Source organism: Manis javanica, chromosome 8 (genome assembly GCF_040802235.1).
Source record: "Manis javanica isolate MJ-LG chromosome 8, MJ_LKY, whole genome shotgun sequence".
NCBI classification, from domain to species: domain Eukaryota; kingdom Metazoa; phylum Chordata; class Mammalia; order Pholidota; family Manidae; genus Manis; species Manis javanica.
Genome location: NC_133163.1, coordinates 68,189,765 through 68,215,355, shown reverse-complemented (window position 1 = coordinate 68,215,355; position 25,591 = coordinate 68,189,765). Strand labels below are relative to the sequence as shown.

The following is a 25,591-nucleotide window of genomic DNA, read 5'->3' as shown; positions in this document are numbered from 1 at the left end:
ACATGATTCCAGAAATTAAAAATGTGTTCATAAATTTTTCAAAGAATGCTAGTGTAACAGTTTATAATAGCCTACTTCTCAGTGTTCACTGAATATTAAGGTACCTAATAGTTTTAAGTTCTAATTAAAACTAGTTAAAGTAATAAAGAAAACATTTTTGCATGCTAAAGAATGTATCTTTTGATAAAAGAAAGTAACTTTGTTCTAAAGTACAGCTGTTTATTTAAAGAGAGAGAACTCTAAATGTAAAAAGTTGTAGAAAGTTAGTGGAAGAATTGATATGGTCATGCTATATAAAATTAAGGCAAATGAGTCTCTGTATCAAGTACACAGCAAAATTGGAATTTTGTTTTCAGTTAAAAAGACAAAGTTTTCTTAAACTGAAGGTCTGCTCTTAATGTTGAAAGATTGAAAAAGGTTTTCTAATTGTTTTATCAGTTTCTCATGTTTAAAGTCTCAATGAGTTGTCTGAGTATTTAAGATAATAAGATTTTAATATTAAAAGGACTAAAAGCTAAACTTTTCTAACTTTTCTTTCTTTGCCTTTAACGTATTTTGTTGTCATTCTAGTTACATGTGTAAGTATTGCTTCATGGCAACCTATAATCCTATTTAAGCAAGTGCCAAAAAAAAAAAAAATCAAATTCAAAAAAGGTACTTTTACCTCTAGTTAACTCTGATATTTTCCAGAAGGCCCCTAGAACATGTCAGAAGAACTTTTTCTCATTGGAGAAAATATTTGGCTAATTTGACTTATTTATCTGATATGTAATTACCTGCTTCATTACCTGGAAAACCCTGTCAAAAGGAATGATGCTAAACTTTGTTACTGAATGTTTTGTGTTACAGAAATATCCAAATTTCCTTATGACAACTGTCTTACAGTAAGCTCTCATCAGATCTTTAACCATTGTCATTTGTAAGTCTTTTGTCATTTATAGTGACTTTTATTACTCCTAAACTAGTAAAAAACTAGATTTCAGCAGAACAGGTATTAGTTACATAGGATTAAGTAAACTAAGAAAATGATTTTGTGGCTTTTTGTTTCAAATGTTGTTGATAAAGTGTTTTAAGCTTTTTCTCTTAAGCTGACAACAGTTTAGTAAATGACTGCCTTTATAAGCAGAATTGAAACTTTATCTTTCTCTCTACCTGATCCCTCCAGAATTTAAAAACTCTCAGTAACTACTTTTATATTTCATGGCAGTATGTTTATTTGCACAAGTTCAATAAGAATCTGCTTTCCTTGTAAGAAGACCAATTAAAAACACTGGTTATATTACCAAGGCTTTGACTAGAATGTCATACCTGAGAGACATGTGTGTAAACTCAGATATGAACAAACAGCTTTAAAGAACTAAGATTGACTTTATAAAGCCCACAAAGCCCCTTAGAAGAACTGGCCTGGTACCTTGCTTACAGAGTTCCCAGCATCTTTGCCAGGTGAGTAAAGAAGATCACTTCCTGGCAGGTGCAGGAACCTCAGGAATGTCTTGAGAACCTCAAGAAGAGAGGAATTCACCCAAATGTACAGGTACTCCAGGCATAACCTGATGGCAAGTCTGGCTTGGCTGTCTGACCTTGAGAAGCCTTTAAAAGTTTAACTGAAATTCCTTACAAAAAGTCCCAGCAAAGCACATTTAAAAGATCCCATGTAATCAATTATTCTTCTTGCTGCACTCATGCAAATAATCAAGCCAACGGTTAATTACTTTTCTTATCTGGCTACTTCTAATAAAAATGAGAGTGATTTTAGAGAAAAGTATTGTTTCAGTAATGCAGTCTTATCTATACTAAATCCTACTAGTCATTGAGATGTAAACTCGATCCAGAATTCTAGTTTCCCCATGATACCTAGCTATGATTCTCGATTAGACTCTTCATATTTCTAGTTCTCATATTCAGCCATGCATTCTTAATCTCATCAAGTTTGTCCTTCCAGAATAGAAAATCCAACTCCAGATGTTGCTACTTAACCTAATAACACAATTTGTTCTATCTTGCCTAGAAGCCACAAAACTGCAAATAGTAATAGAAATGAAACCCAGAATAGAAGCGCTAACCTTCTGAGACCCTCTCAACTGACCAGTGATAGAAACCTAGCTGCACCCTTTACTGCGCCCCATCTCAGCATGAAGCAGCCAGATCAAGTCGGTGCCTATTATAACCAAAAGGCTAGAATGTAAGGTTGGAGGCACCAGAGGGAGGGGTGAGCATGTCAGACACTGATGACATGCCAAAGTCCCCTGCTGCTGCCCCCTCCCAACCTGAAAAATGTGCCTTAGGCTAGCCAATCCTTGTGCCGCTGTAAATCTAAGCTCTGCCTCCCCCTACCTCCTTTAAAATCTCACTGCCTGCCCTGCTGAGTGTGACTTCCCTGGTTGTGATAGCCAGACTAGGGAACATCACCTGGTAATTGCACTCAAATAAACTGCCTGTCCCTTTGTTGCCTCTCGTCGCCTGCTTATTTCAGTTAGAATTTATCTTACACTTATTATCTGGTATATTAACAGGTGTTGCCAGAAAAATAGGATGCTAATAGAAGGCCCAATGGTATGTAATTGAGCTAAACAAAATTAAGTAATAATATTGGTTAACATTTGTGAAGCACTAACTTTGTGCCAACAATTGTTCTAAATACTTAATAAGAAAAAACTCATTTAATCTTCACAGTAACTCTATGAGGTAGAAATTACATTATCATCCCCATTTTACAGATGTGGAAAAAGAAGCCAGGGGAGGTTAAGTAACTTGCCCAGTCACAATGCTGGTGAGTGGTGGAGCCAAGCACAGTCCCCTGCAGGATGCCTCCAAGGCACACACTCTGATCTCTGGAACACATTTCTATGTTCATGGAAAGTATGAATGGCCACAAGGTGATATAAGTACTTGTAAGTTGCCAATGCAGTTGAATATACAATGGAAAGGAGAAAAGAAAATTTGAAAGTTAGAGCAATATAGAAAGTGAGAAGAAGCTGGAAAAGGGAAAAATTAGAAAATGCAGTCATGTTTGGAGAAAAAGTAGATTGAGGAGTGTGTACTGTGGTCACAGAGACATCTTCCACCTGATGCAGGTGCCTGAATGAAAACCGATCTGTTTGACAAGTCCTCTCCCAGAAGAGGAAGGCAAGTCAGGCTGTAGAGCTCAGCAACCACCACAGGGCATGAGGAGTTTACTTCCACCTCCTGGTCTAAAAAAAGCACTCAAACACATCAGGGCATGATTATTCTTATACTAATGACCTAATTTACAGGTTATCTGGGCACCTGCCTGGGTCTCTCTGTAGGAAAAACAAAGACATTTGGACATTTTGCTTCTAATTAACAACTTTGTGAGAGTGAGTAGGGAGCAAAGAAGATATTAAATCTGGGGCAGGGAGAGGGGGCAGTTGGGGCAGGGAGCTGTTTTTTGCTTTTTCTGTTTTTTTGCTCTTATTTGGGGATCTAGGAATAGGTTTCAGAAAGGGAGTTAGGATGTGAAAGTAATGATGAAAAACACACACTTATTAGTCCTAGATTTCAATGAACCCCCTTTGCCTGGCCTTCATGTTGCTGGACCCAGCATGAATCATGTAGTTTCAAACAAAAAACAGCCAGCACATTCTGCAGAGTATACTTCAGGTCAGGCAGAACTATAAACAAAGTGGTTGTTTGGTTAAATGAGCACTGGGAAACAGATCAAGTTGTTCAGACAAGCATTAAAACAAAAATTGACCTTGGAAACTTCTGAAATTCACTGATCCCTAATGTAATATATATGCAGAGATGCTCAGGGAAAACTCCAGCACTAACTTAAGAAAAAGAAAAACCTTCAATGGAAAAAAGGAACCACCTTCCAGTGTACTGAAATGATCTGATGTGCAAATGTATTTCTAAGCACCAAAATGAAGGTGTTCTTTTCAAATGAAACAAGAGAGGTCCCTCAGCCTCCAAGATTGAAATTTGTCCGAACAACTGTACTTCTTAGTCATCATCCCATAGCACGACTGCCTGATGTTTACTAGGCACCTCTGTTTGTAGGGTTCTAAGGTGAAGCAATTTAATTTTGTTATGTTGGTACTTCAATCTACATTTACAAACTTTTCAAATATTTTAATTTTACTTAAATATTTTCCATCAGCATGTTCCTTTTTATAAGAATCTTTCATTGTTCCAAGACACAAATCATATCCCTTTGAATTCCAAATGAAAACACTTCAGGCCTATTTATGATTGTATTTCAATAGACATATATACACATGTAAAGCAGTTTCAGTGTTACTTAAAAATACACTTCAATAGGTCTCATTGTGTTGATATTAGCAAGGCAGTAAAGAAAACACTTCCAGGTGTCAGGCACCTGCTCCAGCTTTCAAACACTAACCTCAAAACCTATAGTCAAGCACCAAAATGGGAAAAGCAACAAACTATGTATTTCAGCCCCTAGCAGTTCTGGCCGCTCTTTGGAACTGGTTATCGCCATCTGGGCACTTTGCCATTTCCTTGAGGCAAAATTAAAGTGTAAGATGCAAGGGTTTTATTGTAATTTTCCACCACATATTTATATCATTATGGGTTTTGTGCTGTTCTAGTTCCCACATAGTTTCTCTGAATATCTTCTTACTATGTCACTGAAATTTGAAGCAAATATAGGACAATGCAGTGAAAACAAGTGGATACTGTGCATAGAAAATGACTGCTCAAGATAACACTATCCCTTACAAGAAATGGGCTACATAATTTGCAGGACCCATGTCAGATGAAAATGTGGGACCCTCTGTTTAAAAGGCAGAGAAAAACTTCAATTAAAGGTACTAAAATATCAAAATTTTTCCTTTCTTCTGTGATCTCTCTCTACGTCCCATGGTATTATTTGTTTGCTATTCAGTGCTGTGCTCCTGCAGGCACAAGATACCTGCAGCCAGCATGAGTGCAGAACTTCTGAGACATGGCCTCCCCTGTCCCCACAGTGCCCACAGACTTCTCAGACATTAGCTTTGAGATCCCCCTCCCTCCATCCACAGACCAATGCTCTGCACACCAACCAGGAGAAAAGTGAAGTCAGGTATCTCCCTTCCCCTAGGCCCACCGGCCCAACCCACAGACCCCCAGGAGCACTGCAATCTCTTCCCAAGGATGCAGTAGGTACTTAGATTGGGGTGGGTGAGAGGTTTGCCCCACTGAGGCTTCTCTGTGACACTGGGTCCTGGGGCTGCATCAGTGTCCTGTCCCAAAAGGTCTTGGGCTCTTGCTCCCACCTGGGCTCAGGTCCCACCCTCTCCTGCCAGGCACTGAAGACAACAGCAGTTGTGGGGCAGAAGTGTGGAGCAAGAAGCCAGGTCCTTTAGGTCTTAGGAGGTGGAGGAGGAAGAAGTGGAGAGAAGAGTACCCATCCCAAGGAGTCAAGGCTTCCAGTACTGGGTAGACCCCACTATCCCACTGAACTTCACTTACAAAACACAAACTCAAACAGAAGACTAAGGATTTCAAGATAGCAAAGCCACAAATTAAACTCTTACCTAATGTTCTAGTAACAGGTCCCTGAAGCCAGCCCTGGTTCATATAAAATCAAAGGCCTGGAATAGAGACTGGATTAAGGATGACAGACAGCATGAGAGGTTAGACAGAGGCTTCCTCCTAAAACCATATACAATTGGAAAATATAGTTGATGCAACTAATCCTGAGAGAGCAACAGGAAAGAGGACAGAGCCAGACTGCACACACCTGGAGAAAAGTGCAGACCTCACTGAACAGGATAATGTACCAACGCTGTGGCCCGGCGGGACCCAAGCCCTTCTCCCACCCCAGCTCACTGGAGGGAGGAAGAGAAACAGAGCAGGGAGGGAGTGGAAGACCTGGGACTGTGGAATACCTAGCTCCAGAGATCTTCCATGGGAGCAAAAACCTAGATTTCATGGTGCTTCCATGATACTCGCATGAATACAAGGTTGGAAAGCTTATACAGGCAGAATTCCTGGAGAGACTGAGATTCCAGCCACTTGTGGAAAGCAGGGATTCATACCAGCTACTCTGGGACAAAAGCTTATACTTCTGTGCTCGGCCCACTGGTTCAGGCAGTAGAGACAGGCATAGCAGCCGGGAAGCAGGAAACAGCTCTTTCCTCACCCCAGGCACCAATACCACTCCCCTGTGACTCCCGACATTGCTTCAGGGGCTGAGCAGGTACACTAGAGGGCACCATATACAAATATGAAATGCCAAAGGAACCGAGTCCAGAGTAAAATTAATATAACTCCGAGAAAGACTTAAATAACATGGACCTTATGACTCTTCCTGTAAGGGAGTTCAAAATAAAAATCATCAACATGCTAATGGAGGTATGGAAAGATATTCAAGAACTCAGGAATGAATTCCGGTAAGAGATCCAATCGGTGAAGAGCACAATAGAGGGTATTAAAAGAAGGCTGGATACGGTGGAGCAGATGATAAATAAAATAGAAACTAGAGAAGAGGAATACAAAGAAGCTGAGGCACAGAGAGAAAAAAGGATCTCTAAGAATGAAAGAATATTGAGAGAACTGTGTGACCAATCCAAATGGAACAATATTCACATTATAGGGATACCAGAAGAAGAAGAAGAGAGAGAGAAAAGGATAGAAAGTGTCTTTAGGAGGTAATTGCTGAAAACTTCCCCAATCTGCAGAAGGAGATAAGTCTCTCAGGCTATGGAGATCCACAGATCTCCCAACACAAGGGACCCAAGGAAGACAATACCAAGACATACAGTAATAAAACTGGCAAGGATCAAGGAAAAGGACAGACAATTAAAAGCAACCAGATAGAGAAATAAGATCACATACAAAGGAAAGCCCATCAGGCTAACATCAGATTTCTCAGCAGAAACCTTACAGGCCAGAGGGGAGTGGCATGATGTATTTAATGTAATGAAGCAGAAGGGCCTGGAACCAAGATTACTTTATCTGGCAAGATTATCAAGTAAATTTGAAGTAGGGATTAAACAATTTCCAGATAAGAAAAAGCTGAGAGAATTTCACTCCCACAAAGGATCTCTACAGTCTATTTTGGAGGGACTGATATAGATGGAAGTGTTCTTAAGGTTTAATAGCTGTCACCGGAGATAATAAAACTACAGTAAAGAAAGTACAACAGCTAATTACTAAGCAAATGTAAAATTAAATTAACTATCCCCAAAGTCAATCAAGGGATAGACAAAAAATACACAATATGATACCTAATAAATAAAGAATGGAGGAGAAAGCAAAAGGAGGAGAAACAGAAACCTTTATATTGTGTTTGTAACAGCATATTAAGTGAGTTAAGTTAGACTATAAAGTACAAGACAAGATAGTAAGGAAGTTAACCTTGAACCTTTGGTAACCACAAATCTAAAGCCTGCAATGGCAATAAGTACATAACTATCGACAATCACCCTAAATGTAAATGGACTGAATGCACCAATCAAAAGACATAGAGTCACTGAATGGATAAAAAAACAAGATCCATCTATATGCTGCCTACAAGAGACTCACTTTAAACCCAAAGACCAAAAGTGAAGGGATAGAAAAAGATATTTCATGCAACTAACAGAGAGAAAAAAGCAGGAGTTGCAGTACTTGTATCAGACTAAATAGACTTCAAAACACAGAAGTAACAACAGACAAAGAAGGATATTACATAATGACAAAGAGGTCAATTCAACAAGAAGATATAACCATTATAAATATTTATGCTCCCAACAGAGGAGCACCCACATATATGAAACAAATACTAACAGAATTAAAAGGAGAAATAGAATGCAATGCATTCATTCTAGGAGACTTCAACACACCACTCACTCTGAAGGACAGATCAACCAGACAGAAGATAAGTAAGGACACAGAGGCACTGAACAACACAACAGAACAGATGGACCTAACAGACATCTACAGAACTCTACACCCAAAAGCAGCAGAATACACATTCTTCTCAAGTGCACATGGAACATTTTCAAGAATAGATCATATACTAGGCCACAGAAAGAGCCTCAGTAAATTCAAAAAGACTGAAATTGTACCAACCAGTTTCTCAGACCACAAAGGTATGAAACTAGAAATAAATTACACAAAGAAAATGAAAAATCCCACAAACACATGGAGGCTTCACAACATGCTCCTAAATAACCAATGGATCAATGAACAAATGAAAACAGAGATCAAGCAATATATGGAGACGAATGACAACAATAATTCAACACCGCAAAATCTGCGGGACGCAGCCAAGGCTGTGCTAAGAGGAAAGTATACTGCAATACAGGACTACCTCAAGAAAGAAGAACAATCCCATATAAGCAGTCTAAACTCAAAATTAATGAAACTAGAAAGAGAACAACAAATGAGGCCCAAAGTCAGTAGGAGGAGGGACATAATAAAAATTAGAGCAGAAATAAATAAAATTGAGAAGAATAAAACAATAGAAAGAATCAATGAAAGCAGGAGCTGGTTCTTCGAGAAAATAAACAAAATAGATAAACCCCTAGCCAGACTTATCAATAAAAAAAGAGAGTCTACTTACATAAACAGAATCAGAAATGAAAGGAAAAATCACTACGGACACCACAGAAATACAAAGAATTATTAGAGAATACTATGAAAAATTATATGCTAACAAACTGGATAACTTATAAGAAATGGACAACTTTCTAGAAAAATACAACCTTCCAAGGCTGACCAAGGAAGAAACAAAATCTGAACAGATCGATTACCAGCAATGAAATTGAGCTGCTAATCAAAAACCTACCTAAGAACAGAACTCCTAGACCAGGTGGCTTCACCGCTGAACTTTATCAAACATTTAGTGAAGACCTTATACCCATTCTCCTTGAAGTTTTCCAAAAAAATAGAAGAGGAGGGAATACTTCCAAACTCATTCTATGAGGCCAGCAGCACTCTAATATCAAAACCAGGCAAAGACACCACAAAAAAAGAAAATTACAGACCAATGTCCCTGATGAACACACATGCAAAAATACTCAACAAAATATTAGCAAACCAAATTCAAAAATCCATCGAAAAGATCATCCATCATGATCAAGTAGGATTTATGCCAGGGAGGCAAGGAAGGTACAACATTCAAATATCCATCAACATCATCCACCACATCAACAAAAAGGACAAAAACCACATGATCATCTCCATAGATGCTGAAAAACCATTTGACAAAATTCAACATCCATTCATGATAAAAACTCTCAACAAAATGCATATAGATAACAAGTACCTCAACATAATAAAGGCTATATATGACAAACCCACAGCCAACATTATACTTAACAGCGAGAAGCTGAAAGCTTTTCCTTTAAGATTGGGAATAAGACAAGGATGCCCACTCTCCCCACTATTCAATATAGTTCTGGAGGTCCTAGCCACGGCAATCAGACAACACAAAGAAATAAAAGGCATCCAGATAGGCAAGGAAGAAGTTACACTGTCCCTGTTTGCAGATGACTTGATATTGTACATAAAAAAACCCTAAATAATCCACTCCAAAACTACTAGATCTAATATCTGAATTCAGCAAAACTGCAGAATACAATATTAATACGCAGAAATCTGTGGCATTCCTATACATTAACAATGAACTAGCAGGGAGAGAAATGAAGAAAACAATCCCATTCACAATTGCATCAAAAAGAATAAAATACCTAGGAATAAACCTAACCAAGGAAGTGAAAGACCTATACTCTGAAAATTATAAGATACTCATGAGAGAAATTAAAGAAGATACCAATAAAGGGAAACATATGCCATGCTCATGGATAGGAAGAACTAATTGAGAGAAATTAAAGAAGATACCAATAAAGGGAAACATATGCCATGCTCATGGATAGGAAGAACTAATATTGTGAAAATGGTCATCCTGCCTAAAGCAATCTATAGATTCAAAGTAATTCCTATCAAAATACCAACAGCATTCTTCAATGAACTAGAGAAAATCATCCTAAAATTCATATGGAACAACAAAAGACCTCGAATAGCCAAAGCAATCCTGAGAAGGAAGAATAAAGCAGGGGGAATTAGGCCCCCAACTTCAAGCTCTACAAAGCCAGAGTAATCAAACCAATTTAGTACTGGCACAAGAACAGACTCATAGACCAGTGGAACAGACTAGAGAGCCCTGATATAAACCCAACCATAGATGGTCAATTAATTTATGATAAAGGAGCTATGGACATACAATGGGAAAATGACAGCCTCCTCAACAGCTGGTGTTGGCAAAACTGGACAGCTACATGTAAGAGAATGAAACTGGAATATTGTTTAACCCCATACACAAAAGTAAACTCGAAATGGATTAAAGACTTGAATGTAAGTCATGAAACCATAAAACTCTTAGAAGACAACATAGGCAAACATCTCCTGAATAAAAGCATAAGCAACTTCTTCCTGAAACCATCTCCTCCAGAAAGGGAAACAAAAGCATAAATAAACTCATGGGACTACATGGAACTAAAAAGTTTTTGCATAGTAAAGGACATCATCAACAAAACAAAAAGGCATCCTACAATATGGGAGAATACATTTGTAAATGACATATCTGACAAGGGGTTAACATCCAAAATATAAAAAGAACTTACATGCTTCAACACCCAAAAAGCAAATAACCCTATTAACAAATGGGCAAAGGATATGAAGAGACAGTTCTCCAAAGAAGAAATTCAGATGGCCAACAGACACATGAAAAGATGCTCCACATCACTAATCATCATTGAAATGCAAATTAAAACCACAATGAGGTATTACTTCATACCAGTTAGGATGGCCAACATCGAAAAGACAAAGAATAACAAATGCTGGCGAGGATGCAGAGAAAGGGCAACCCTCCTACACTGCTGGTGGGAATGTAAGCTAGTTCAACCATTGTGGAAAGCAATATGGAGGTTCCTCAAAAAACTAAAAATAGAAATACCATTTGACCCCAGAATCCCACTCTTTGGAATTTACCCAAAGCATACAACTTCTCAGATTTGAAAAGACATATGCACCCCTATGTTTATTGTAGCACTTTTTACAATAGCCAAGATATGGAAGCAACCTAAGTGTCTATCAGTAGATGAGTGAATAAAGAAGAAGTGGTACATATACACAATGGAATACTATTCAGCCATAAGAAAGAAACAAATCCTACAATTTGCAACAACATGGATGGAGCTGGAGGACATTATGCTCAGTGAAATAAGCCAGGTGGAGAAAGACAAATGCCAAATGATTTCCCTCATTTGTGGAGTATAACAATGAAGCAAAACTGAAGGAACAAAACAGCAGCAGACTCAGAGACTCCAAGAAGGGCCTAGTGGTTAACAAAGGGCAGGGGTGTGGGAGGGTGGGTGGGGAGGGAGGGAGAAGGGGATTAAGGGGTATTATGTTTAGTACACATGGTGTGGTTGATTACAGGGAGAACAGTGTAGCACAGAGAAGGCACATAGTGGATCTGTTGCATCTTACTACATTGATGGACAATGACTGCATTGGGGTATGGGTGAGGACTTGATAATATGGGTAAATGTAGTAACCACATTGTTTTTTCATGTGAAACCTTCATAAGAGTGTATATCAATCATACTTTAATAAAAATTTTAAAAAAACAGTATTACCTTTCAGAAATGTCTAACTGCTTTGTAACTGTATGACAACCTTGTGGTAAAAGCAGTTATTAAAAATTCATCTTTTCAAAAAAAAACCAAAGGCCTGTACTCACTTATGCAGCATATATGCTAAAATGGGAAAACAGAGACATTAGCATGACACCTACACAAGGATGACATGCAAATTTGTTATGTATTCCATATTTTTATTTTACAGAACTAAATACAAATATATACACACACATACACTCACAGATAAATGAGTACACATTAAAAATTGGAAAATCTGAGTAAGTCAGAAGAAAAAGTGGATTTTATCGGTATCAGTGTCCTAGTTGCAATACTATACTATAATTTTACAAAATGTTGCTATGGGGTAAATTGCACAATTTCAAGAATCTCCCACCTGGCCTTAGTCCATTTACATACCAATAGGTGTTTACCACTGCAACCTCCTGCAGCCTCTGGGGCAAGGGTTAGAGAAACGGCATTTTCTCCTCTCTTCCATTCCTGGTACATAATTGGTCTGTCATCTGCCAGTCACCAGAGATCCTCCAATGGAGTTCTTCCCAGGGGTGGCAGGAAGTAGAGAGTCTGCAGAGGTGGCAGAATGAGCAGTGGCCAGAGGAGACAGACAGGGCAGGGCCTAGCTAGTGTATTCGAGCAAGCCTTGAGCAAGCCTACCCTTTCCCTTGACTTATTTCGGGTTCACCAGTTTCATAGCAGATTTGCCCCAGGCTGGGCACACCCTTCCCCCCAGAGCTATAGTTACTATTAGGAGAAACCACAAAAACTGTACAAGGGACTTCTCTGTATTATTTACCACAACTTTATATTGTAACTATATCAATTTTAAAAAAAGTTCCAAGGACTACTAAGTGAACAAAATAAGCATATAATCATTACCAAACTACCTATACCCGCATATATTCAGAACATTAAAGTGAATATTATTTGAATTCAGTATATGTAAGACAGCAATCTTTTAAATAACTAGCTCAAATCCAAAATCTGCAGTCAGCATGTTAACCACATAGTATACTATCAGGAGGAATGTGCTCAGCTATATTTCTTGTGGAAACTTATCTACTTAAAGAGAAAATGAAAACACATAATCTAGAAACTATAAAAATAGTCTGAAAACCAAAGTGGTTTATGCAAAAGCATTCTTTTATTCAGAAAATGGGAAGAATTGTGTGTGGAATAGCACAAAATCAACTTTAGAATAAGTTGTAGATCCAGAAATTTTGTCTATATACCATTTACAACTGCATATTTGATAGTGGTACAGTTACTTAATTTTTATATACAAAAGACAAAATATCTTACCTGACATATGCTGAAACACCAAAAGTATAACAGAAAATATGAATTCTCCAGGCTGAGTCCCAAGGAACTTAGGCAGGTGAGATTTCTGTGTTGCTTTTTAGTGCTGTGTATGTGACCAATTGCCCAAAGGGGACCAATCTTGTCATAGCCCAAGGGGAAAGGGTGTGGCCATGACTGGAGAGCCTCAGTGACATAGAGTGCTCAAAGGGCACCTACTTCTCACTGCATTAAATAAGGCCATAGAAGAGACTCATTAACCCCACAGAGTCCAGCACATTAGAAACACTCAATAGACTTTAACAATTTATATCAACCATGGCAGCCTGTTCCCACACGGACCTCTCAAGTGCTTAGCACCAACTCAGTATAAATTATGTTTCTAATTACTATTTCTTGCTACATGAAACAGCACTCAAACCCACCTCGATTTAAGCCAGGACTTTACAGAGACCTGAAGAACTAATTAAACCAAGATGTTTGGGATCCAAATTAGTTTTGCCACTGCTAATTCTGTATCTCTGGGTAAAACACTGGGCTGCTCATTAGTCAAATGAAATTTGAATTTCAAAAATAAATGAATATTCACTGACTCTTGGTAATAACATACTATGGCATTCAAAAAACAAGTGTTGAATGAAAGACTGAACTAATGAATGGATATGTACAGACTTCCCTCCAACCTGGCTTCTTTCTCTTTACTAGCTAACTTCCCTTTGGCTTCATTTTAGAGTTAAAATATCAAAGGAGAAGTGGGGGAACCACAAATAAAATAGCACTTGGCTCACCACCTAACTTGACTGTATGCTCCCCACCACTACATAATTAATCACTGTCAGCACTAGTCAGATGTGGATATGCCAATGACTCTAAGTCAGGGTTTGCCTGGTGTGGCAAATTACTGAGGCCTCGTCTAGCCACAGGCTTTGAGCCTGGGAGTCAAACAAAAAGTACTTAATAAACCTCCAGAGGCAGGAGAGTAGCACTGACTGACGATTAACATCTCCTCGCTGGTGCTTTGGTTTTATTCTGGCCATCTCAAGCTCCTACCCCTGACTGCCAGTGTGCTGAGGAACTGGGCTTTCCCCTGTCCCATCTTGTGCCTGCAAGTTCTGAATAGCTCACCTTTAATGTCTTCATGTGCCCTAACCACAGTCCACACACCTAACTTCCAGACACTTTCTCAAAGGTACATTCAAACCCTCTCCACTTGGCAGAGGCTTGGATCCCAGGCTGGCTGTGTGCCCAGCTCAGTGACTCCCTGTTGCCTCCATCGCTGGCACCTACACAAATGCAGCTTTGTATCTAATCACCACAAAAACCTTCACTCTGTTCTGTACTATCACTGATTCCTTAGCACTTGAAACTAAGCTACTTATATTTCATGAAATTTAGTTAACTACATGCAAATCTTTTGATAACTAAGAAAAATATAGGTAAGAGCCAACTTTAATTGTTTCACTATATAAACTGTTTCAAGGATGGCTTAATATTTATATAAATACCAGTCTAAAAGAAGATGACAAAGTTTGTGGTTTAACTTAGATAAACAATGCAAAGTGTTTTCTGTTGATTCTTAAAAACTAGTTTTCTGACATGTGCCATCCAAATCAATTGCTGTTCAAACATCCCTGCTCTTCTTCCAAGCTCTATTTCAGAGGTTTCTCACTACCTTTAAAGCTAAAGAGCTATCAAAAGTACATCAAGTGACCTTTCAACCATCAAAGAAAAATTACTACATTTGACTGCATGATACTGTAACATTAAATAATTAACCACAACATGGCAAAACTACCATTTGAAAGAACTAAATTATTTAAGATAAATCAAATATATGGTAATTTCTTTCTAATCTACTAACTTCTACTATTCCTTTCTAATCTACCAATATATCATAGTTAACATAAATACCATATGAAGTCTCATGATTTACCCTTCCAGCATATTCTCACCTCTTGATTCTAGAAATTCAGTTTCAAAATGTCTCTTGAGTGAAACTGTTCAGAGCAAGATGTTAATCATAACAATGAGGGAAAAATACAAACATAAAATACAAGCCTTTGGCACAAACTCATGTCCAAATATGAAAATAGAAAAAGGGAGAAATTTACTGATTACAGTCTAGCCATTCATCCAAGTGGTACTTAAATAGAGAGCCTGGAACAATTTACAGAACTAGTCAGTGGAACATTCACTAACAATTCAGCCTAATGCATCATGTAACACCCACCTGGCTGGACAGAGTGGAATTTATCTCCTTGTCTCAGGATTCTTCCCAGACATTAACTTGGAAAGTCTTTAAGTGGACTCTGAGTGCACTGAGCACTGCCTTCCTACTGCTCCTATTGCACAACTCCAGACCCAATTTTTATTTCCTGGTAAGCTATAGAAATTAAAATAGCTCTCATGTCTACCAATTTAAATGTGTTGCCAATTTTCTACATATTAATAATACTCATTTCTTCTTTAACTTGAAATTATATTTCTACCTTCACTGTTATAAGCAAAGGGAATACTTTAATGAATGGACACTGTCATGTCAGTAATCACAAGTCCTCTTTGAAGTTTTTAATCAGCACTTTATAGAAAACAACACAGAGAGAAAATCAGGCTCCCTGAGCTCACACCACTGTCTAATAAGAGAACCAACCATGTGCCACACATTCAGGAAGGGCAACAGAGCCATAGTGGCGTGGAGTGGATGTTCGCTCCTTTTAAAAAACATGCCTTATCTTTAATCTATTGTTATGAAACTTACACAAGAGAAAAATTGTTACCCATGCATACATTTAAATAATCCGGAAAGTTATTTGCTTTTTAAGTTCTCATCATTCACTATCCAAAATACGAACTTCTTTTAATATCTATTGTCCTTAATTGCAAGATGATTTTTTTCTATTAAATATATACTCTCAACCATGTCATTAATAATTTTCAAAAGTTTATATTTACTCTTTGTCCTGTGTGAATATGGTGTGTTAGGGCTACTTCAGCTGTGCTAATGGTTTTGTATTTCAAATGAGTGTAAAAGTTGTTTCTATGTACCTCCAAATTCATGTTTAAACTTGAATTCCCCTGTGATAGTCTTACGATATGGGACCTGTGGGAGGTAACCAGGTCCTGAGGGTGGAGCCTTCATGATGGGATTAGCATCCTTATAAGAAAAAACATAAGAGAGCTTGCCTTTGCTTGCTGGCTCCTTTCAGCCCAGCAAAAAGATGGCCATTTGCAAATCAGAAAGGGAGCTCTTGCCAGAAACCAAATCTGTTGGCACCTTGATTGTAGCCTTTCCAGCCTTCAGAAATAAACGTTTGTTTTTTACACTACCCATCTATGGTCACTGGTTATAGCAGCCAGAACTAACACAGCTGCCATCCAGGATATCACGCCCTCAATAAAATAACTGATTCCACGTGACTGTATGACACCAAAATGACATCCACACATTGAAATGCCCCCAAATTCCTCGCAGTCCAAAATATCATGTTTTCTCTGTTGCTACCTTCAGTATAAACTAAATATAAACTATGGCTTAAAAAATGATTCATTTTAACTGCATTCAGATAAAGAAAACATATTAAGGCCTGAGGATTAACAACTAATTTTTTTCTAAATACAGATTTACAGACTCTGCTTTTATATTGCTGAGTTTTTCTGTTCTGTTTTGTTTTGAAGAATGAGGATAGATGTCCTAGGATCGTATTTGAAAATGTATTCTCTCAAGTTTACATACCTCACATCTGTGAAATTTTAAACTACATGTTCTGAGTAATTTTACAAGTTCTTCTCTCAAGTTTACATACCTCACATCTGTGAAATTTTACACTATGTGTTCTTTTACAAGAACTATAAAGTGGGGCTCCTTCTAAAGCAAAATAAAGATATGCTATGAGTATTAGAAGTCCAGGAGTGAGTAAACATATTTAGCCTTTTAATAATGTCTCCTCTCAACCAAGCCAAAGAATAAGGGTGGGGGCAAATTGGCACACTGTCACAATTGAAAAGATTAAATTTAAAAAACCATCTATAGATCTTCAATTAAGATTTCTGAGCAAGACTATCAAAAGAGCTGTGAGTTCTGTTTTCCACTAACATTCATGAACAAAAAGGGTAGATATTAAGACTGGAAGAGGGGGAGATACTTGTTTTTACTTCACAAACACATACCCTTTACTATATATAATCTAGGCACTATTTGAAGTATTTTACAAATATTGACTCAATAAATACTCATAAGTTCATGAATAGGAGTTATATAATTCGCATTTCACAGATAAGGATGTAGAGGAATAGAGAGATGGGGTACCTTGCCCAAGAATACTCAGCTAGTGAACTGCTTGGGGCCAAAATTTCAACCCAGGTGGTAAGACTCAAGAGCCCATTGCTCTCCATGACTGCCTTACTCTGTGCCTCCTGACACTGCTTCCTGAATTCTTCTCAGAAGCTCCACCAAAAGATCCAGTAAGAAAGAAAACACAATTCCTTTACTACAGAGAAAAATAAAACTGTATAGCTTTGGAGCTTTTTTTCCTTCTCAGTAAAGGCAACATAACTATTCTTGATTGGAAAAAAAAACTGATTTCCAAACACAAATGACAAAAAACAGCAGGAAAGGAAATGCTATATTCAAGTTTCTAGGAGGTTATCATAAACAATGAGAGAAAAACAAATTAAAATTTTAACAAATAGCATTTGACAGTATCCCTTTTACCTTGCTGCCAATGATAATCTGACTGCACTGTGCACGATGGCTATGCAGACACCCTGTGGTGTGGAAATGAGCAATGACCAAGCTTTGAAGGAAAAGAGAAGCATATTGTAAGCCAATGTAAATGCACAGTAAGGTCTGAATGTTGTGGAAATAAGCCCAGGCTGTTTCTCAATTCATGAGTTTAGCTGAGATGGCATAACAGATGACAAACTGCAACAAACAGAAACACCACACCACACAATTCTCTCCACTGGGGGGATGAAGATCCACAGCAGCTTCTCTAATTCAATGCTAATTTACTTTCTTGTTTAAACATTCCAAATATTTGTTACCTATTAAACATTCATGCATTATGTTTTAATGCCTTGAGGGTTTTCTTCTTCAAAGAATTAATGTATAAGTTCCTGTAGTAAAAATAGCACACTTTGCTAAAAAAAAAACCAGCACCAGCTTTTCTTTAAAGGTACAGTATCAATTATAGTATCAATTAATTGGTCAACATATGGAACTGGAGATGAGCTCAATCTTCTTGGCATTTAAAATTTCAAATACTGTAATGAATATTCCATTTGAAGTAAATACTTCATTTTATTTCAAAGTAAAAGAAAAATTTAACCTGTTCTCCAATACAATTATTTTTATTTGGTTTTTGTTATCAGTGAAAAGCCAATAGTAGGCATTTTATTTTTTCCTGCAGTATTAGAAAGAACCTGTGTATTTACTAAAAACTGGTGCATTCAATCTGCTTCTTTTAGATATAAACATTTTTTGAAGGATGTGCTTTATTTCTGTGTGAATTTTAACAAATAATATGAATTAACTTGAAGAAAACTAGTAACAGTTTTAATGTTAGATGTGATAATAACCTATTAGTTCAAATCCAACTTGTGTTAGTTTAAGAAAAAAAAGGCAAAATCTACTGGAATATTAAATACCCAAATAAGGTATGTGCTACTAAAAAAAAAAAGAGTTGACACACTGTATGCTTCAAAAGTCAATTTCATAATACATAAAAAAAAAGGCTGTGGAAATGTCCACATTAAAGGACGGTTAAGAGACATAATCACTACATGCAATACCGGACCCCAGGTGGATTCTGTACTGGGGCAGGGCTGTGACAGAATGCTCTGAAGTTACTGACTCAGTTGATAAAACTGTAATACAAATGATGGATTCATGTGCTTTATCAGTGATACATTCACTGGGGTTGATAATTATACCTTAGTTTGCATAAAAGAATACCCTATCCTTGGAAAAGGCACATTATAGTAGATGGATATAAGCAGGTAACATCCTAAGATGGTTTAGGGGGGAAAAAAAACATGAGAATAAGGGAAAGGAAAATGGGTAAAATGTTTAGGTGAATCTGAGAAAAAGTTAGAAGAATGTTCTTTGTATTATTTTTATTATTTGCAAATATCCCATGAATTTGAAATTATTTTCAAATAAAAAACTGTTTAAAAAGCAACAGTGAAGAACTATTGACCTGAACCAGAAGTATGAATGAAACCAAATGGATTGGGCTCACTCTTTGCAGGATACAGACAGAAGCATGGGGTCTCTGAAACCTGCCCTCAAGTTACAGATACCATGTTGTAGACTATCACAGACATCCATGTCTCTAAAGACCTTGGTCCAAATGGAGTGCCAGTTATTTCTGACACTAAGGTATTTTCAAAATGGCACTCCTAGATACATTCCAGTTCCTGTAAAGTCAGTCTCTGCAATGAGAAGGTGAGGAATATCTACCTTAGACACAATGGTTATAGGATCACAAAGCCACCCCAGATCAGCCCTGTAAATAAGGTTCACCCATCAATCCATAGGCAACACCTTATGGCTACAACTCTAAAGGTCTGACTCAATGAATACTTAGTGCCTCCCCTATGCAGGCGCTGGGCTATGCGCTATGTATCTGCATAAGATAGTGACTTTTAAGTTTGGATACAGTTCAAGTTAAGTGCTCATTCTATTCATGTTCTCCTTACATACTGAAAATTAAGCAAAGGACTTAATTTTAAATGGAAGTATAATCATGGACACACGAGAGCCTTTATAGCCACTCAAGGCTTATAAAGCAACACAAAGAAAAAAAGGTTCACAAACTAATTCCTGAACACATTCACCCTTCTTTTAAAAATTATTAATGGGAAAAATAGTATAGTAAACCATGGTTACAATAATGCCAACTTCTAATTTCAACATAGCAATGCCAAGTGATTCTGAGGTACACAATAAGCCTCCCCCACATGCAAAGCCTAGAGATGCTCATGTGAGAGCATGAGTGTGTGCACACAAACACACCCCCACACAACGTCCTCAACCACACAGACTTCACCTTCAAGCACTCTGCCTGCATCCCTCACAGCAATCACCAGGCTGGTACCAACACCTGCCCTTCCACAGAAACAGGGATGCCAGTAATGAGTAACTCAGCATAGAAACCAGGTTTCACAATGAACTCTACAACTAATTTCTTCCCTATTTAATTGTTTTTTCTCTTTAAATTTCATGACTAATGTACTGCCCAGACTTTCCATATTCTTGACCTCCCAGGTCAATACAGAAAGCAATGTTTTTCTTGTACAATCATTTGAATAAATAATGGCCAGTCACCTGAGTGCAAGTATTCATTACACATGAGCTACAGAAAAAATCATCAGTCACAGATCAAGTGTAGTAGCTTCCAAACAAATGATGCAAGTATGCCTGATACAGAATCCTTTGGTTTCTTTCCTCAGAAATGATTTGAATTTTATGCTATTGTATATTGTACAACCTTCTTTTTCACTTAGGAGTATTTCTCTTGGGTCAATACTTTGTGCCTTTCTAACTCAGCAAATAAAGGCTCAATCCAAACTGGCTTTGCTGTTGGTCCAGCATGCTAAGAGAGCAATAATTATTTTAGTGCCTCAATCTGGATAGTCAAAAAGATGACCTTATGATGAACCTCCTGTAAGAGAAACATTATTGTTTGTAAAGAAAATCTCATGTTGAGAGATCCTTAGCTTCCAAAGGAAAAAAGCAATCAATGTGTTTGCAAGCAGTTAACGTTCTGCTCTTTACTTTAGGTACATAATATCTAGATTTTCATCAACATTTTTTAAAATGTTGCTCTAAGTACAGAATCCTGGGTTTTGTTCATGCATATCTGGAAACTATTCTGTTTAGGGACTATCCCGCAAGCAGCTAGGATGCAAAAAGGACATTCTTTACTGATTCTTGCTACCAAGAAAATATTCCCACAGTTCCTGGTTCAGTCCCATTACATTCTTAAAGGGACATCTAACTAAAGAAGACCTGGATATTTCTGGGAAGAAATTTTTTAATTATGACAAAAGTAACATATGAAAGACTATTTCAAGATTGGAAACAGTGCAGTCAAGTTTGAAAGTCACATTTGAATTCAAATAGACCTAAATTCCCAGATTTACGGGTTTGTGACTTGGACAAATTGCTTGACTTTACTGAGAATCCAGTTGGAAATATCTGAATATATTATGCAAATATACAAGCCTAGCGCTTGGTACATATAAGTACTCACCAAATATTACCTTTCTGTATTTTTGTAAAGTTCTTGAATAATAAGTCAGAGGACAGAAACATTAGGATGAGACCATTATAAATTATTGATGCAAGAGAAAAAAAAAGGTTTTTAGTCTTTGGTGTTCAATTGCAAACATTCCAAAAGAATCTATTCACATTAATAAACATTTTTCATCTTAATGATTAATAACCACCTGCTGAAATTAAAGAAACAGAAGCCCACTCCTAATTAGAAACAGCAAGATTGTGTGTATTTTCCATTGTGTATTTTGGCTCTCCAAATGTACAGTTTGAGAACTCTGAGGTTAAGCCTTAGAAACTCCCCCAGTTCTCCATAAACTGACATATTCTTCGGACACACACTGCACGCATTCAATATAATCAGAACACGCACAGCTGGAATGCAATGCTTGAGGCCTTCGTGATTTTTAATCAGTTTATATGTGAATTTTAAGTGAGTTATCAGCTATGGTGAGGGTACAGCAATTCTGTACTTGGAAAATTCCTAAATGGAAGTAATAGGATCCACATGTTTTAATGTTCCTTTATTCATTTCAGAGAAATAGCCTCTGTCACACTTGCTACCTTCTGCCAAAGTCTACAAGATCAAACATAGTGGTAGCAGACTAAGTTCAATAATGTTTTGTCCAAGTTTCCAAAACAAGCTTTCACAATTTTCCATTTATGAAAATTAAAGGTAGGAACTATATTTTATCATTTTGAACAACCAAAATGAGTTTTTAAAATAAACATGATTCTTAACTCTCCCATCCCCCTTCAAAACCACCACTGTTTTAAGCAGCACTACACACAGTGGCCCCTTCCCTTCCCTGCTAGATGAGATCTATCAAGGGGAAGTCAATTTAGAGTCAATATCATTTTCTGTTCAGGACCCTAAACCAATAGTCTGGCACAATGTCAGTATCTCCAATGGATAATCTGTGTATCAAAAGACCTGTCAAAATGTTACTTGAAAAAAAAACAGCTTGACTGACATCAACAGAACATACTCATATGCAAGAAATCAATTCACCATACAGGAGGAAGTGACTCTACCAACAACTCTATTAAGTATATTCTTTTGCTGGTTGCCATCCTAGGTGAACTGCAAATAATTACACGATCGGCCACATGAAATCCCCTAGGTAGATACTTGAGAATGTGTCTTCCTTAAGTTTAAAAAAAAAAATTAGAGAGCCTTATGATTCCAAATATCCCAGCATTTGTCAGTAATGATGACAACATTTATTTAGTCCAACTGGACACTAACTCTGGAATTATCCACTTGTTAGTACATATTGAAAAAGCAAGAGAATCAGTCCCTTCAGCAGGGAATGCTTTAAGATTAATGCTGCATCCCATGGGAGGATTAGAATATTCAGGTTTTAAAATTTTGTTGAGTATAAGAATTTTCCAAAGAGAGATAATCCTTTTGGTTCTAAAAAATCTAGTGGGTCTCCAATTTTCCTTAATAAGCAATTCAAAGATAAGTGTTCTCTTCTGGATTTCAGAAGAGAGATTTTTCTCAGATTACATCTGCCAGGAAATGTGATAGATGCTTCGTAGTGAAATGAAGATAAAGATGTATCATAGGGGAAAATAAATATAAAAACACTGTTTCTTTACAATGTGAGTGCGATATCAGAGGTATGCAGAGAAAGGAGTATGTATAGCAGATATGAGGTCTGAAAAAGTGATATCTGAACTGACACCAGACAGACAACAAGTAGTGGCAACTGTGCAAAGAGTCGTGTGTGTGTGTGTGTGTGTGTGCACACAGTTACTGCCATGAGGCAGAGGAAAGCCACTCTAGTAAAGAGCAGCATAAATTTCAGTGGGATAGAGAATGACAAGTAGGTATTTGCCAGATGATAAAAGCTGTTTATAACAAGTCTACACCAAGGTATGGACCTAATCCCCAAAGGAGATAATAACATGGGCTGATTACATTTTAGTCCTGTTATATCAAGCAGGATTTAAAGATTGGACTGTTTGTCAACTGTAACTTTCCAAATGTCAACACTCCCCTTGCCTGAAACCCAGTCAGGCTTACTATTGTCTGACCAATAGAATGCAGTGGGAATGATGGTGTGTGACTTCCTCGGGTACCCTTAAGTGACAGTGGACCTTCCCGCTGGCTCTCTTGGAATTCTCCCTCTTGGGACTCTCCCTCTTACGAGGTACCTCTGGGAAACCAGCTGCTATGTCCCAAGCTGGACATATATAGTCTATATATAGACTATATATGGAATGGACATATATAGTCTTCAATCACCCCTGCCAGAGCCAGATACGGGACTAGAGAACTCTCCAGATGATTCCAGCCCCAGCTACTCAAGGCTTCCCTGTGCCCTTTCTTAGTCCTGATCTATAGAATATACTAACATTTTTTTTAATTTTTGTTATTTTATGTAACTAAATCCTGGAGTGATTCATTACACAGAAATAGATAGATAATTGGCATAAGGTCCAACCTTAAAAGAAGATCCATTTAAAGGTCTTTTACTAAAGACAGATAGTTCACTATCAGATCTTTCTTAAATAGGATCCAAAATAAACTGCCTTATACAAAATTAATAAGGAAAAATGTTACAGTGTGATTTCTCAGCAAAATTGAGAGGAAGATTTCCCATAAACCCGCTGCCCCCAAACACGCACAGCTTCCCCCCATGACCAACATAACCCCACCAAAGTGGTGTTTGTGTCACAACTGATGAACCTACACTAAGACAGCACTGCCACTCAAAGTCCACAGTTTACCTTAGGGTTCACTCTTTGTGTTGGGTTATAAACATATTTATGTATAATGTCTAATAATGATGATAGAGATCCATCATTCTAGTATCAGGGTATTTTCAGTCCTTTTAAAAATATTTTTAATGTGTCTTTTAAACCTAAATGTTTTAAACAAAATTCCTAATTTGGAAGGGAAAAAAGGTTTGTAGGCCGTTTGTTGTTTCTAGCTACTCTTGATAAAAGAAACCTTTAAAGAATTACCCTTAGGTTTCAAGCCCATCACAACATACTTCTCCACTAACACTGAAACCTCACATTTAAGCAAAATAGTGCCTTGTTCAAATTCAGACAACTTCCCCATTTATGCATTATGCATACTTTGAACCAGATGCTGTTCCTAGTCACGTGCTACATTTTTTCATTTCACTAAGTTCATATTTACTGCTAAAATATTTCTTTTAAACTTGCGTTTGCATAGCAGGGAAGATAAACAAAACACAAAAATGAAAGACAACTGATTCACTTATTTCCTTTAGGCTGACAGATTTCATAGAGAGTGCTTTTGTAATAAAAAAAATTAATGAAGTAGCAATGTTTTGTGCAGACATTTGCTCCTCTGTCTACTTCATTTATAAATACATTTTAATGAGGTAATAGAGACTACACAGCTCTGCAAGTGTTCCTTTTTCTAACATTTGTTCTGAATTCAAAGATTAGAAACAGCTAATCTGCTGCATTTTGGGGGCTGGTTTATGAATACAGCATTTAAAGCACATTGTTCAAGCATCTGGAAAGCTAACATCTCATAAATAGCCCATCCTCCCAAACATATGATTAGACAATAAGGGTAATCTGAAATTGTTTAAAATCAGTAGCCATAAAGTAGATACAGTGTACTACAAATTGTCCCTCCCTCCCTCCCTCCCCTCCACCCAGAGCCTGTAGTGAAACATGCATTAATGGGCCTTGTTTGCCAAAAAGACATTCAGAGTGGAGTTTGTCTTTTTACAATTAAATTATCCACATTGTCAAATCTTCTCATTTAAGAAATCTATATTTTACTGAATTATATCTAAGAATTAAGTTGGGTCCACCCTGGAGGTATTCTGTGTGTCCACTCTCTTGTTAGAGGATGAAATGGTGTTTTCTCAACAAACTATTTCTCAGTCTTCCTCAAATGCACAGCTTTCCCCTCCCATGACCAACATACCCCACCAAAGTGGTCTATGTGTTACAACTTCCTCAAATATTTAACCATAATAATCAGCAGATTTAATAGAGGACATGCGTCAAGTAGACAGTCTACTTTCTAATCAATACATAGAAAAACTTCACATATCAAAGACTGCTTTAAATTTTTCCTTATTTCATATATATTTTTTCCTTTCCAGATTAAAAACCATAATCTAACCAACATTTAGAAAAAGTATGAACAGCTTATTTTATTTAAGACATGAGTCCTTGGGGACTATAATATACTAAGTTTACTGTAATATCTAGAAAAAACTTATCTAAAACAAGTGTCTACAGAAGGAAATATTCTTTATGACTAAAGTATGCTATAATTGACCTGTTTTCTTAATTTAAACTTCATAAAGTCAAGGTTGTAGTAGCTTACATTTATTGAGTGATGATACTTGCCAGCACAGAACTAAGCACTCTACATGGATTATTTCATCTACTCTTCAAA

The 25,591-nt window shown here is 37.3% G+C and overlaps 1 protein-coding gene and 1 non-coding gene across 2 annotated transcripts in view; one reads left to right on the top strand and one right to left on the bottom strand.

Moving 5' to 3' along the window:
- PRKD1 (protein kinase D1) overlaps positions 1 to 25,591 on the bottom strand; it is a 330,689-nt gene that overhangs the window by 224,939 nt on the left and 80,159 nt on the right. The gene's annotated exons all lie outside the window — the stretch shown is intronic.
- Positions 11,688 to 11,790, top strand: LOC118968587 (U6 spliceosomal RNA). The gene has a single exon (XR_005056320.1). It is a non-coding gene; the product is annotated as a U6 spliceosomal RNA (small nuclear RNA).